Source organism: Carcharodon carcharias, chromosome 11, assembly GCF_017639515.1.
Source record: "Carcharodon carcharias isolate sCarCar2 chromosome 11, sCarCar2.pri, whole genome shotgun sequence".
Taxonomy (NCBI): Eukaryota; Metazoa; Chordata; class Chondrichthyes; order Lamniformes; family Lamnidae; genus Carcharodon; species Carcharodon carcharias.
In genome coordinates this window covers 121,249,032-121,265,262 of record NC_054477.1, presented here as the reverse complement: position 1 = coordinate 121,265,262, position 16,231 = coordinate 121,249,032, and positions in this window count along the sequence as shown.

Here is a 16,231-nt window from a genome sequence, read left to right as displayed (position 1 = left end):
ACGCCATTCTGAAGCACGCCATTCCTGAAGTCATGCCATTCTGAAGCACGCCATTCTGATGTCACACCGTTCTGCACGCCATTCAGAAGCTCGCCATTCTGAAGTCACGCCATTCTGAAGCACGCCATTCTGAAGTCACACCGTTCTGCACTCCATTCAGAAGCACGCCATTCTGAAGTCACACCATTCTGAAGTCACACCATTCTGAAGCACACCGTTCTGAAGTCACCCCATTCTGAAGCACGACGTTCTGAAGTCACACCATTCTGAAGCACGCCGGTCAGAAGTCACACCATTCTGAAGCCACATCGTTCTGCATGCCATTCTGAAGTCACGCCATTCTGATGTCACACCATTCTGCACGCCATTCTGAAGTCACGCCATTCTGAAGCATGCCGTTTTGAAGTCACACCATTTTGAAGCACGCCATTCTGAAGTCACACCATTCTGCACGCCGTTCTGAAGTCACGCCATTCTGCACACCGTTCAGAAGTCACGCCATTCTGAAGCACGCCATTCTGAAGTCACGCCATTCTGAAGCACGCCATTCTGAAGCACGCCATTCCGAAGTCACGCCATTCTGAAGTAACGCCATTCTGAAGTCACGCCATTCTGAAGCACGCCATTCCTGAATTCATGCCATTCTGAAGCACGCCATTCTGAAGCACGCCATTCTGAAGTCACACCGTTCTGCACGCCATTCGAAAGCACGCCATTCTGAAGTCACACCATTCTGAAGCACGCCGTTCTGAAGTCACACCATTCTGAAGCACGCCGTTCTGAAGTCACACCATTCTTAGCACGCCGTCCTGAAGTCACACCATTCTGAAGCACGCCATTCTGAAGTCACGCCATTCTGAATTCACAACGTTCTGCACGCCATTCTGAAGTCACGCCATTCTAAAGCACGCCATTCTGAAGTCACACCATTCTGCACGCCATTCTGAAGCACGCCATTCAGAAGTCATGCCATTCTGAAGCATGCCATTCTGAAGTCACGCCGTTTTGAAGTCACAGCATTCTGAATTCACACCATTCTGAAGTCACGCCATTCTGAAGTCACACCATTCGGCACGCCATTCTGAAGTCACACCAATCTGAAGCACGCCGTTCTGAAGTCACACCATTCTGAAGCACGCCGTTCTGAAGTCACACCATTCTTAGCACGCCGTCCTGAAGTCACACCATTCTGAAGCACGCCATTCTGAAGTCACGCCATTCTGAATTCACAACGTTCTGCACGCCATTCTGAAGTCACGCCATTCTAAAGCACGCCATTCTGAAGTCACACCATTCTGCACGCCATTCTGAAGCACGCCATTCAGAAGTCATGCCATTCTGAAGCATGCCATTCTGAAGTCACGCCGTTTTGAAGTCACAGCATTCTGAATTCACACCATTCTGAAGTCACGCCATTCTGAAGTCACACCATTCGGCACGCCATTCTGAAGTCACGCCATTCTGCACGCCATTCTGAAGCACGCCTTTCTGAAGTCCTCACGCCATTCTGAAGTCACACCATTCTGCACGCCATTGTGAAGCACGCCATTCTGAAGTCCTCACGCCATTCTGAAGCACGCCATTCTGAAGTCCTCACGCCATTCTGAAGTACGCCATTCTGAAGTCACGCCATTCTGAAGCCAAGCCATTCTGAAGCACGCCATTCTGAATTCACGGCATTCTGAAGCACGCCATTCTGAAGTCACACCATTCTGCACGCCATTCTGAAGCACGCCATTCTGAGGTCTCGCCATTCTGAAGTCACGCCATTCTGAATTCACACCATTCTGCACGTCGTTCTGAAGTCACACCATTCTGCCCGCCATTCTGAAGTGCGCCATTCTGAAGGCACGCCATTCTGAAGACACACCATTCTGAAGGCCTGCCATTCTGATGTCACGCCATTCTGAAGCCACACCATTCTGAAGTCACGCCATTCTGAAGTCACGCCATTCTGAAGTCACGCCATTCTGAAGTCACGCCATTGTGAAGCACGCCATTCTGCACGCCATTCTGAAGTAACGCCAGTCTGAAGACACGACATTCTGAAGTCACGCCGTTCTGAAGTCACACCGTTCTAACGTCACGCCATTCTGAAGCACGCCATTCATGAAGTCACACCATTCTGAAGCCACACCATTCTGAATACACACCATTCTGAAGCACACCATTCCGAAGTCACGCCATTCTGAAGTCACACCATTCTGAAGCACGCCATTCCTGAAGTCATGCTATTCTGAAGCACGCCATTCTGAAGGACGCCATTCTGAAGTCACACCGTTCGGCACGCCATTCAGAAGCACGCCATTCTGAAGTCACGCCATTCTGAAGCACGCCATTCTGAAGTCACACCGTTCTGCACGCCATTCTGAAGTCACACCATTATGCGCGCCGTTCTGAAGTCACACCATTTTGAAGCACGCCATTCTGAAGTCTCACCATTCTGCACGCCGTTCTGAAGTCACGCCATTCTGCACACCGTTCTGAAGTCACGCCATTCTGAAGCACGCCATTCTGAAGTCACGCCATTCTGAAGTCACGCCATTCTGAAGTCACGCCATTCTGAAGTCACGCCATTCTGAAGCACGCCATTCCTGAATTCATGCCATTCTGAAGCACGCCATTCTGAAGCACGCCATTCTGAAGTCACACCGTTCTGCACGCCATTCGAAAGCACGCCATTCTGAAGTCACACCATTCTGAAGTCACACTATTCTGTAGTCACACCATTATGCACGCCGTTCTGAAGTCACACCATTCTGAAGTGACACCATTCTGCACGCCATTCTGAGGCAAGCCATTCTGAAGTCACGCCAATCTGAAGTCACACCATTCTGAAGCTCGCCGTTCTGAAGTCACACCATTCTTAGCACGCCGTCCTGAAGTCACACCATTCTGAAGCACGCCATTCTGAAGCACGCCATTCTGAAGTCACGCCATTCTGAATTCACACCGTTCTGCACACCATTCTGAAGTCACGCCATTCTGATGTCACACCATTCTGCATGCCATTCTGAAGCACGCCGTTCTGAAGTCACACCATTCTAAAGCACGCCATTCTGAAGTCACACCATTCTGCACGCCGTTCTGAAGTCACGCCATTCTGCACGCCATTCTGAAGCACGCTATTCAGAAGTCATGCCATTCTGAAGCATGCCATTCTGAAGTCACGCCGTTTTGAAGTCACAGCATTCTGAATTCACACCATTCTGAAGTCATGCCATTTTGAAGTCACACCATTCTGAAGTCACGCCATTCTGACGTCACACCATTCGGCACGCCATTCTGAAGTCATGCCATTCTGGAGCACGCTGTTCTAAAGCACGTCATTCTGAAGCAACGCCATTCTGAAGTCAAGCCATTGTGAAGCACGCCATTCTGCACGCCATTCTGAAGTAACGCCAGTCTGAAGTCACGACATTCTGAAGTCACGCCGTTCTGAAGTCTCACCATTCTAACGTCACGCCATTCTGAAGCACGCCATTCCTGAAGTCACAACATTCTGAAGCCACACCATTCTGAATACACACCATTCTGAAGCACACCATTCTGAAGTCACGCCATTCTGAATTCACGGCATTCTGAAGCACGCCATTCTGAAGTCACACCATTCTGCACGCCATTCTGAAGCACGCCATTCTGAGGTCTCGCCATTCTGAAGTCACGCCATTCTGAATTCACACCATTCTGCACGTCGTTCTGAAGTCACACCATTCTGCCCGCCATTTTGAAGCGCGCCATTCTGAAGTCACGCCATTCTGAAGACACACCATTCTGAAGCCACGCCATTCTGAAGTCACGCCATTCTGAAGTCATGCCATTGTGAAGTCACATCATTCTGAAGTCACGCCATTGTGAAGCGCGCCATTCTGCACGCCATTCTGAAGTAACGCCAGTCTGAAGACACGACATTCTGAAGTCACGCCGTTCTGAAGTCACACCGTTCTAACGTCACGCCATTCTGAAGCACGCCATTCATGAAGTCACACCATTCTGAAGCCACACCATTCTGAATACACACCATTCTGAAGCACACCATTCCGAAGTCACGCCATTCTGAAGTCACACCATTCTGAAGCACGCCATTCCTGAAGTCATGCTATTCTGAAGCACGCCATTCTGAAGGACGCCATTCTGAAGTCACACCGTTCGGCACGCCATTCAGAAGCACGCCATTCTGAAGTCACGCCATTCTGAAGCACGCCATTCTGAAGTCACACCGTTCTGCATGCCATTCTGAAGTCACACCATTATGCGCGCCGTTCTGAAGTCACACCATTCTGAAGTCACGCCATTCTGAAGCACGCCATTCTGAAGTCACACCATTCTGCACGCCGTTCTGAAGTCACGCCATTCTGCACGCCATTCTGAAGCACGCCATTCAGAAGTCATGCCATTCTGAAGCATGCCATTCTGAAGTCACGCCGTTTTGAAGTCACAGCATTCTGAATTCACACCATTCTGAAGTCATGCCATTTTGAAGTCACACCATTCTGAAGTCACGCCATTCTGACGTCACACCATTCGGCACGCCATTCTGAAGTCACGCCATTCTGAAGCACGCTGTTCTAAAGCACGTCATTCTGAAGCAACGCCATTCTGAAGTCAAGCCATTGTGAAGAACGCCATTCTGCACGCCATTCTGAAGTAACGCCAGTCTGAAGTCACGACATTCTGAAGTCACGCCGTTCTGAAGTCTCACCGTTCTAACGTCACGCCATTCTGAAGCACGCTATTCCTGAAGTCACACCATTCTGAAGCACGCCATTCCTGAAGTCATGCTATTCTGAAGCACGCCATTCTGAAGGACGCCATTCTGAAGTCACACCGTTCGGCACGCCATTCAGAAGCACGCCATTCTGAAGTCACGCCATTCTGAAGCACGCCATTCTGAAGTCACACCGTTCTGCCCGCCATTCTGAAGTCACACCATTATGCGCGCCGTTCTGAAGTCACACCATTCTGAAGTCACGCCATTCTGAAGCACGCCATTCTGAAGTCACACCATTCTGCACGCCGTTCTGAAGTCACGCCATTCTGCACGCCATTCTGAAGCACGCCATTCAGAAGTCATGCCATTCTGAAGCATGCCATTCTGAAGTCACGCCGTTTTGAAGTCACAGCATTCTGAATTCACACCATTCTGAAGTCATGCCATTTTGAAGTCACACCATTCTGAAGTCACGCCATTCTGACGTCACACCATTCGGCACGCCATTCTGAAGTCACGCCATTCTGAAGCACGCTGTTCTAAAGCACGTCATTCTGAAGCAACGCCATTCTGAAGTCAAGGCATTGTGAAGAACGCCATTCTGCACGCCATTCTGAAGTAACGCCAGTCTGAAGTCACGACATTCTGAAGTCACGCCGTTCTGAAGTCTCACCGTTCTAACGTCACGCCATTCTGAAGCACGCCATTCCTGAAGTCACACCATTCTGAAGCCACACCATTCTGAATACACACCATTCTGAAGCACACCATTCTGAAGTCACGCCATTCTGAAGTCACGCCATTCTGAAGCACGCCATTCAGAAGTCACACCGTTCTGCACTCCATTCTGAAGCACGCCATTCTGAATTCACGGCATTCTGAAGCACGCCATTCTGAAGTCACACCATTCTGCAGGCCATTCTGAAGCACTCCATTCTGAGGTCTCGCCATTCTGAAGTCACGCCATTCTGAATTCACACCATTCTGCACGTCGTTCTGAAGTCACACCATTCTGCCCGCCATTCTGAAGCGCGCCATTCTGAAGTCACGCCATTCTGAAGACACACCATTCTGAAGGCACGCCATTCTGATGTCACGCCATTCTGAAGCCACACCATTCTGAAGTCACGCCATTCTGAAGTCACGCCATTCTGAAGTCATGCCATTCTGAAGTCACGCCATTCTGAAGTCACGCCATTGTGAAGCACGCCATTCTGCACGCCATTCTGAAGTAACGCCAGTCTGAAGACACGACATTCTGAAGTCACGCCGTTCTGAAGTCACACCGTTCTAACGTCACGCCATTCTGAAGCACGCCATTCATGAAGTCACACCATTCTGAAGCCACACCATTCTGAATACACACCATTCTGAAGCACACCATTCCGAAGTCACGCCATTCTGAAGTCACACCATTCTGTAGCACGCCATTCCTGAAGTCATGCTATTCTGAAGCACGCCATTCTGAAGGACGCCATTCTGAAGCATGCCATTCTGAAGTCATGCCGTTTTGAAGTCACAGCATTCTGAATTCACACCATTCTGAAGTCACGCCATTCTGAAGTCACACCATTCGTCACGCCATTCTGAAGTCACGCCATTCTGAAGCACGCTGTTCTAAAGCACGTCATTCTGAAGTCACGCCATTCTGAAGCATGCCTTTCTAAAGCACGCCATTCTGAAGTCACACCATTTTGCACGCCATTCTGAAGCACGCCTTTCTGAAGTCCTCACGCCATTCTGAAGTCACACCATTCTGCACGCCATTGTGAAGCACGCCATTCTGAAGTCCTCACGCCATTCTGCAGCACGCCATTCTGAAGTCACAGCATTCTGCACGCCATTCTGAAGCACGCCGTTCTGAAGCACGCCATTCTGATGCACGCCATTCTGAAGCACGCCATTCTGAAGTCACAGCATTCTGCACGCCATTCTGAAGCACGCCATTCTAAAGTCCTCACGCCATTCTGAAGTACGCCATTCTGAAGTCACGCCATTCTGAAGCCACGCCATTCTGAAGCACGCCATTCTGAATTCACGGCATTCTGAAGCACGCCATTCTGAAGTCACACCATTCTGCACGCCATTCTGAAGCACGCCATTCTGAGGTCTCGCCATTCTGAAGTCACGCCATTCTGAATTCACACCATTCTGCACGTCGTTCTGAAGTCACACCATTCTGCCCGCCATTCTGAAGCGCGCCATTCTGAAGTCACGCCATTCTGAAGACACACCATTCTGAAGGCCCGCCATTCTGATGTCACGCCATTCTGAAGCCACACCATTCTGAAGTCACGCCATTCTGAAGTCACGCCATTCTGAAGTCATGCCATTCTGAAGTCACGCCATTCTGAAGTCACGCCATTGTGAAGCACGCCATTCTGCACGCCATTCTGAAGTAACGCCAGTCTGAAGACACGACATTCTGAAGTCACGCCGTTCTGAAGTCACACTGTTCTAACGTCACGCCATTCTGAAGCACGCCATTCATGAAGTCACACCATTCTGAAGCCACACCATCCTGAATACACACCATTCTGAAGCACACCATTCCGAAGTCACGCCATTCTGAAGTCACACCATTCTGAAGCACGCCATTCCTGAAGTCATGCTATTCTGAAGCACGCCATTCTGAAGGACGCCATTCTGAAGTCACACCGTTCGGCACGCCATTCAGAAGCACGCCATTCTGAAGTCACGCCATTCTGAAGCACGCCATTCTGAAGTCACTCCGTTCTGCACGCCATTCTGAAGTCACACCATTATGCGCGCCGTTCTGAAGTCACACCATTTTGAAGCACGCCATTCTAAAGTCTCACCATTCTGCACGCCGTTCTGAAGTCACGCCATTCTGCACACCGTTCAGAAGTCACGCCATTCTGATGCACGCCATTCTGAAGTCATGCCATTCTGAAGCACGCCATTCTGAAGTCACGCCATTCTGAAGCACGCCATTCTGAAGCACGCCATTCCGAAGTCACGCCATTCTGAAGTCACGCCATTCTGAAGTCACGCCATTCTGAAGCACGCCATTCCTGAATTCATGCCATTCTGAAGCACGCCATTCTGAAGCACGCCATTCTGAAGTCACACCGTTCTGCACGCCATTCGAAAGCACGCCATTCTGAAGTCACACCATTCTGAAGTCACACTATTCTGAAGTCACACCATTATGCACGCCGTTCTGAAGTCACACCATTCTGAAGCACGCCGTTCTGAAGTCACACCATTCTGAAGCTCGCCGTTCTGAAGTCACACCGTTCTGCACGCCATTCTGAAGTCACACCATTATGCGCGTCGTTCTGAAGTCACACCATTCTGAAGTCATGCCATTCTGAAGCACGCCATTCTGAAGTCACACCGTTCTGCACGCCATCCGAAAGCACGCCATTCTGAAGTCACACCATTCTGAAGTCACACCATTCTGAAGTCACACCATTATGCACGCCGTTCTGAAGTCACACCATTCGTTGCACGCCGTTCTGAAGTCACACCATTCTGAAGCACGCCGTTCTGGAGCCCCACCATTATGAAGCACGCCGTTCTGAAGCACGCCATTCTGAAGTCACGCCATTCTGAATTCACACCTTTCTTCACGCCACTCTGAAGCACGCCATTCTGAAGTCACACCATTCTGCACGCCATTCTGAAGTCACGCCATTCTGAATTCACACCATTCTGCACATCATTCTGAAGTCACACCATTCTGCCCACCATTCTGAAGCACGCCATTCTGAAGTCACGCCATTCTGAAGACACACCATTTTGAAGGCACATCATTCTAATGTCACGCCATTCTGAAGTCACGCCATTCTGAAGTCATGCCATTCTGAAGTAACGCCATTCTGAAGTCACGCCATTGTGAAGCACGCCATTCTGCACGCCATTCTGAAGTAACGCCAGTCTGAAGTCACGACATTCTGAAGTCACGCCGTTCTGAAGTCTCACCGTTCTAACGTCACGCCATTCTGAAGCAGGCCATTCCTGAAGTCACATCATTCTGAAGCCACACCATTCTGAATACACACCATTCTGAAGCACACCATTCTGAAGTCACGCCATTCTGAAGTACGCCATTCTGAAGTCACGCCATTCTGAAGCCAAGCCATTCTGAAGCACGCCATTCTGAATTCACGGCATTCTGAAGCACGCCATTCTGAAGTCACACCATTCTGCACGCCATTCTGAAGCACGCCATTCTGAGGTCTCGCCATTCTGAAGTCACGCCATTCTGAATTCACACCATTCTGCACGTCGTTCTGAAGTCACACCATTCTGCCCGCCATTCTGAAGCGCGCCATTCTGAAGGCACGCCATTCTGAAGACACACCATTCTGAAGGCCCGCCATTCTGATGTCACGCCATTCTGAAGCCACACCATTCTGAAGTCACGCCATTCTGAAGTCACGCCATTCTGAAGTCACGCCATTCTGAAGTCACGCCATTGTGAAGCACGCCATTCTGCACGCCATTCTGAAGTAACGCCAGTCTGAAGACACGACATTCTGAAGTCACGCCGTTCTGAAGTCACACCGTTCTAACGTCACGCCATTCTGAAGCACGCCATTCATGAAGTCACACCATTCTGAAGCCACACCATTCTGAATACACACCATTCTGAAGCACACCATTCCGAAGTCACGCCATTCTGAAGTCACACCATTCTGAAGCACGCCATTCCTGAAGTCATGCTATTCTGAAGCACGCCATTCTGAAGGACGCCATTCTGAAGTCACACCGTTCGGCACGCCATTCAGAAGCACGCCATTCTGAAGTCACGCCATTCTGAAGCACGCCATTCTGAAGTCACACCGTTCTGCACGCCATTCTGAAGTCACACCATTATGCGCGCCGTTCTGAAGTCACACCATTTTGAAGCACGCCATTCTGAAGTCTCACCATTCTGCACGCCGTTCTGAAGTCACGCCATTCTGCACACCGTTCTGAAGTCACGCCATTCTGAAGCACGCCATTCTGAAGTCACGCCATTCTGAAGTCACGCCATTCTGAAGTCACGCCATTCTGAAGCACGCCATTCCTGAATTCATGCCATTCTGAAGCACGCCATTCTGAAGCACGCCATTCTGAAGTCACACCGTTCTGCACGCCATTCGAAAGCACGCCATTCTGAAGTCACACCATTCTGAAGTCACACTATTCTGAAGTCACACCATTATGCACGCCGTTCTGAAGTCACACCATTCTGAAGTGACACCATTCTGCACGCCATTCTGAGGCAAGCCATTCTGAAGTCACGCCAATCTGAAGTCACACCATTCTGAAGCTCGCCGTTCTGAAGTCACACCATTCTTAGCACGCCGTCCTGAAGTCACACCATTCTGAAGCACGCCATTCTGAAGCACGCCATTCTGAAGTCACGCCATTCTGAATTCACACCGTTCTGCACACCATTCTGAAGTCACGCCATTCTGATGTCACACCATTCTGCATGCCATTCTGAAGCACGCCGTTCTGAAGTCACACCATTCTAAAGCACGCCATTCTGAAGTCACACCATTCTGCACGCCATTCTGAAGTCACGCCATTCTGAAGCACGCTATTCAGAAGTCATGCCATTCTGAAGCATGCCATTCTGAAGTCACGCCGTTTTGAAGTCACAGCATTCTGAATTCACACCATTCTGAAGTCATGCCATTTTGAAGTCACACCATTCTGAAGTCACGCCATTCTGACGTCACACCATTCGGCACGCCATTCTGAAGTCATGCCATTCTGAAGCACGCTGTTCTAAAGCACGTCATTCTGAAGCAACGCCATTCTGAAGTCAAGCCATTGTGAAGCACGCCATTCTGCACGCCATTCTGAAGTAACGCCAGTCTGAAGTCACGACATTCTGAAATCACGCCGTTCTGAAGTCTCACCGTTCTAACGTCACGCCATTCTGAAGCACGCCATTCCTGAAGTCACAACATTCTGAAGCCACACCATTCTGAATACACACCATTCTGAAGCACACCATTCTGAAGTCACGCCATTCTGAATTCACGGCATTCTGAAGCACGCCATTCTGAAGTCACACCATTCTGCACGCCATTCTGAAGCACGCCATTCTGAGGTCTCGCCATTCTGAAGTCACGCCATTCTGAATTCACACCATTCTGCACGTCGTTCTGAAGTCACACCATTCTGCCCGCCATTTTGAAGCGCGCCATTCTGAAGTCACGCCATTCTGAAGACACACCATTCTGAAGCCACGCCATTCTGAAGTCACGCCATTCTGAAGTCATGCCATTCTGAAGTCACATCATTCTGAAGTCACGCCATTGTGAAGCGCGCCATTCTGCACGCCATTCTGAAGTAACGCCAGTCTGAAGACACGACATTCTGAAGTCACGCCGTTCTGAAGTCACACCGTTCTAACGTCACGCCATTCTGAAGCACGCCATTCATGAAGTCACACCATTCTGAAGCCACACCATTCTGAATACACACCATTCTGAAGCACACCATTCCGAAGTCACGCCATTCTGAAGTCACACCATTCTGAAGCACGCCATTCCTGAAGTCATGCTATTCTGAAGCACGCCATTCTGAAGGACGCCATTCTGCAGTCACACCGTTCGGCACGCCATTCAGAAGCACGCCATTCTGAAGTCACGCCATTCTGAAGCACGCCATTCTGAAGTCACACCGTTCTGCACGCCATTCTGAAGTCACACCATTATGCGCGCCGTTCTGAAGTCACACCATTCTGAAGTCACGCCATTCTGAAGCACGCCATTCTGAAGTCACACCATTCTGCACGCCGTTCTGAAGTCACGCCATTCTGCACGCCATTCTGAAGCACGCCATTCAGAAGTCATGCCATTCTGAAGCATGCCATTCTGAAGTCACGCCGTTTTGAAGTCACAGCATTCTGAATTCACACCATTCTGAAGTCATGCCATTTTGAAGTCACACCATTCTGAAGTCACGCCATTCTGACGTCACACCATTCGGCACGCCATTCTGAAGTCACGCCATTCTGAAGCACGCTGTTCTAAAGCACGTCATTCTGAAGCAACGCCATTCTGAAGTCAAGGCATTGTGAAGAACGCCATTCTGCACGCCATTCTGAAGTAACGCCAGTCTGAAGTCACGACATTCTGAAGTCACGCCGTTCTGAAGTCTCACCGTTCTAACGTCACGCCATTCTGAAGCACGCTATTCCTGAAGTCACACCATTCTGAAGCACGCCATTCCTGAAGTCATGCTATTCTGAAGCACGCCATTCTGAAGGACGCCATTCTGAAGTCACACCGTTCGGCACGCCATTCAGAAGCACGCCATTCTGAAGTCACGCCATTCTGAAGCACGCCATTCTGAAGTCACACCGTTCTGCACGCCATTCTGAAGTCACACCATTATGCGCGCCGTTCTGAAGTCACACCATCCTGAAGTCACGCCATTCTGAAGCACACCATTCTGAAGTCACACCATTCTGCACGCCGTTCTGAAGTCACGCCATTCTGCACGCCATTCTGAAGCACGCCATTCAGAAGTCATGCCATTCTGAAGCATGCCATTCTGAAGTCACGCCGTTTTGAAGTCACAGCATTCTGAATTCACACCATTCTGAAGTCATGCCATTTTGAAGTCACACCATTCTGAATTCACGCCATTCTGACGTCACACCATTCGGCACGCCATTCTGAAGTCACGCCATTCTGAAGCACGCTGTTCTAAAGCACGTCATTCTGAAGCAACGCCATTCTGAAGTCAAGCCATTGTGAAGCACGCCATTCTGCACGCCATTCTGAAGTAACGCCAGTCTGAAGTCACGACATTCTGAAGTCACGCCGTTCTGAAGTCTCACCGTTCTAACGTCACGCCATTCTGAAGCACGCCATTCCTGAAGTCACACCATTCTGAAGCCACACCATTCTGAATACACACCATTCTGAAGCACACCATTCTGAAGTCACGCCATTCTGAAGTCACGCCATTCTGAAGCACGCCATTCAGAAGTCACACCGTTCTGCACTCCATTCTGAAGCACTCCATTCTAAGGTCTCGCCATTCTGAAGTCACGCCATTCTGAATTCACACCATTCTGCACGTCGTTCTGAAGTCACGCCATTCTGCCCGCCATTCTGAAGCGCGCCATTCTGAAGTCACGCCATTCTGAAGACACACTATTCTGAAGGCACGCCATTCTGATGTCACGCCATTCTGAAGCCACACCATTCTGAAGTCACGCCATTCTGAAGTCACGCCATTCTGAAGTCATGCCATTCTGAAGTCACGCCATTCTGAAGTCACGCCATTCTGAAGCACGCCATTCTGCACGCCATTCTGAAGTAACGCCAGTCTGAAGACACGACATTCTGAAGTCACGCCGTTCTGAAGTCACACCGTTCTAACGTAACGCCATTCTGAAGCACGCCATTCATGAAGTCACACCATTCTGAAGCCACACCATTCTGAATACACACCATTCTGAAGCACACCATTCCGAAGTCACGCCATTCTAAAGTCACACCATTCTGTAGCACGCCATTCCTGAAGTCATGCTATTCTGAAGCACGCCATTCTGAAGGACGCCATTCTGAAGTCACACCGTTCGGCACGCCATTCAGAAGCACGCCATTCTGAAGTCACGCCATTCTGAAGCACGCCATTCTGAAGTCACACCGTTCTGCACGCCATTCTGAAGTCACACCATTATGCGCGCCGTTCTGAAGTCACACCATTCTGAAGTCACGCCATTCTGAAGCACGCCATTCTGAAGTCACACCATTCTGTACGCCGTTCTGAAGTCACGCCATTCTGCACGCCATTCTGAAGCACGCCATTCAGAAGTCATGCCATTCTGAAGCATGCCATTCTGAAGTCACGCCGTTATGAAGTCACAGCATTCTGAATTCACACCATTCTGAAGTCATGCCATTTTGAAGTCACACCATTCTGAAGTCACGCCATTCTGACGTCACACCATTCAGCACGCCATTCTGAAGTCACGCCATTCTGAAGCACGCTGTTCTAAAGCACGTCATTCTGAAGCAACGCCATTCTGAAGTCAAGCCATTGTGAAGCACGCCATTCTGCACGCCATTCTGAAGTAACGCCAGTCTGAAGTCACGACATTCTGAAGTCACGCCGTTCTGAAGTCTCACCGTTCTAACGTCACGCCATTCTGAAGCACGCCATTCCTGAAGTCACACCATTCTGAAGCCACACCATTCTGAATACACACCATTCTGAAGCACACCATTCTGAAGTCACGCCATTCTGAAGTCACGCCATTCTGAAGCACGCCATTCAGAAGTCACACCGTTCTGCACTCCATTCTGAAGCACGCCATTCTGAATTCACGGCATTTTGAAGCACGCCATTCTGAAGTCACACCATTCTGCACGCCATTCTGAAGCACTCCATTCTGAGGTCTCGCCATTCTGATGTCACGCCATTCTGAATTCACACCATTCTGCACGTCGTTCTGAAGTCACACCATTCTGCCCGCCATTTTGAAGCGCGCCATTCTGAAGTCACGCCATTCTGAAGACACACTATTCTGAAGGCACGCCATTCTGATGTCACGCCATTCTGAAGCCACACCATTCTGAAGTCACGCCATTCTGAAGTCACGCCATTCTGAAGTCATGCCATTCTGAAGTCACGCCATTCTGAAGTCACGCCATTGTGAAGCACGCCATTCTGCACGCCATTCTGAAGTAACGCCAGTCTGAAGACACGACATTCTGAAGTCACGCCGTTCTGAAGTCACACCGTTCTAACGTCACGCCATTCTGAAGCACGCCATTCATGAAGTCACACCATTCTGAAGCCACACCATTCTGAATACACACCATTCTGAAGCACACCATTCCGAAGTCACGCCATTCTGAAGTCACACCATTCTGTAGCACGCCATTCCTGAAGTCATGCTATTCTGAAGCACGCCATTCTGAAGGACGCCATTCTGAAGTCACACCGTTCGGCACGCCATTCAGAAGCACGCCATTCTGAAGTCACGCCATTCTGAAGCACGCCATTCTGAAGTCACACCGTTCTGCACGCCATTCTGAAGTCACACCATTATGCGCGCCGTTCTGAAGTCACACCATTCTGAAGTCGCGCCATTCTGAAGCACGCCATTCTGAAGTCACACCGTTCTGCACGCCATCCGAAAGCACGCCATTCTGAAGTCACACCATTCTGAAGTCACACCATTCTGAAGTCACACCATTATGCACGCCGTTCTGAAGTCACACCATTCTTTGCACGCCGTTCTGAAGTCACACCATTCTGAAGCACGCCGTTCTGAAGCCCCACCATTCTCAAGCACGCCGTTCTGAAGCACGCCATTCTGAAGTCACGCCATTCTGAATTCACACCGTTCTTCACGCCACTCTGAAGCACGCCATTCTGAAGTCACACCATTCTGCACGCCATTCTGAAGTCACGCCATTCTGAATTCACACCATTCTGCACATCATTCTGAAGTCACACCATTCTGCCCGCCATTCTGAAGCACGCCATTCTGAAGTCACGCCATTCTGAAGACACACCATTCTGAAGGCAGACCATTCTAATGTCACGCCATTCTGAAGTCACACCATTCTGAAGCCACACCATTCTGAATACACACCATTCTGAAGCACACCATTCTGAAGTCACGCCATTCTGAAGTCACGCCATTCTGAAGCACGCCATTCCTGAAGTCATGCCATTCTGAAGCACGCCATTCTGATGTCACACTGTTCTGCACGCCATTCAGAAGCTCGCCATTCTGAAGTCACGCCATTCTGAAGCACGCCATTCTGAAGTCACACCGTTCTGCACTCCATTCAGAAGCACGCCATTCTGAAGTCACACCATTCTGAAGTCACACCATTCTGAAGCACGCCGTTCTGAAGTCACCCCATTCTGAAGCACGCCGTTCTGAAGTCACACCATTCTGAAGCACGCCGGTCTGAAGTCACCCCATTCTGAAGCCACACCGTTCTGCATGCCATTCTGAAGTCACGCCATTCTGATGTCACACCATTCTGCACGCCATTCTGAAGTCACGCCATTCTGAAGCATGCCGTTTTGAAGTCACACCATTTTGAAGCACGCCATTCTGAAGTCACACCATTCTGCACGCCGTTCTGAAGTCACGCCATTCTGCACACCGTTCAGAAGTCACGCCATTCTGATGCACGCCATTCTGAAGTCATGCCATTCTGAAGCACGCCATTCTGAAGTCACGCCATTCTGAAGCACGCCATTCCTGAATTCATGCCATTCTGAAGCACGCCATTCTGAAGCACGCCATTCTGAAGTCACACCGTTCTGCACGCCATTCGAAAGCACGCCTTTCTGAAGTCACACCATTCTGAAGTCACACTATTCTGAAGTCACACCATTATGCACGCCGTTCTGAAGTCACACCAATCTGAAGCACGCCGTTCTGAAGTCACACCATTCTGAAGCACGCCGTTCTGAAGTCACACCATTCTTAGCACGCTGTCCTGAAGTCACACCATTCTGAAGCACGCCGTTCTGAAGCACGCCATTCTGAAGTCACGCCATTCT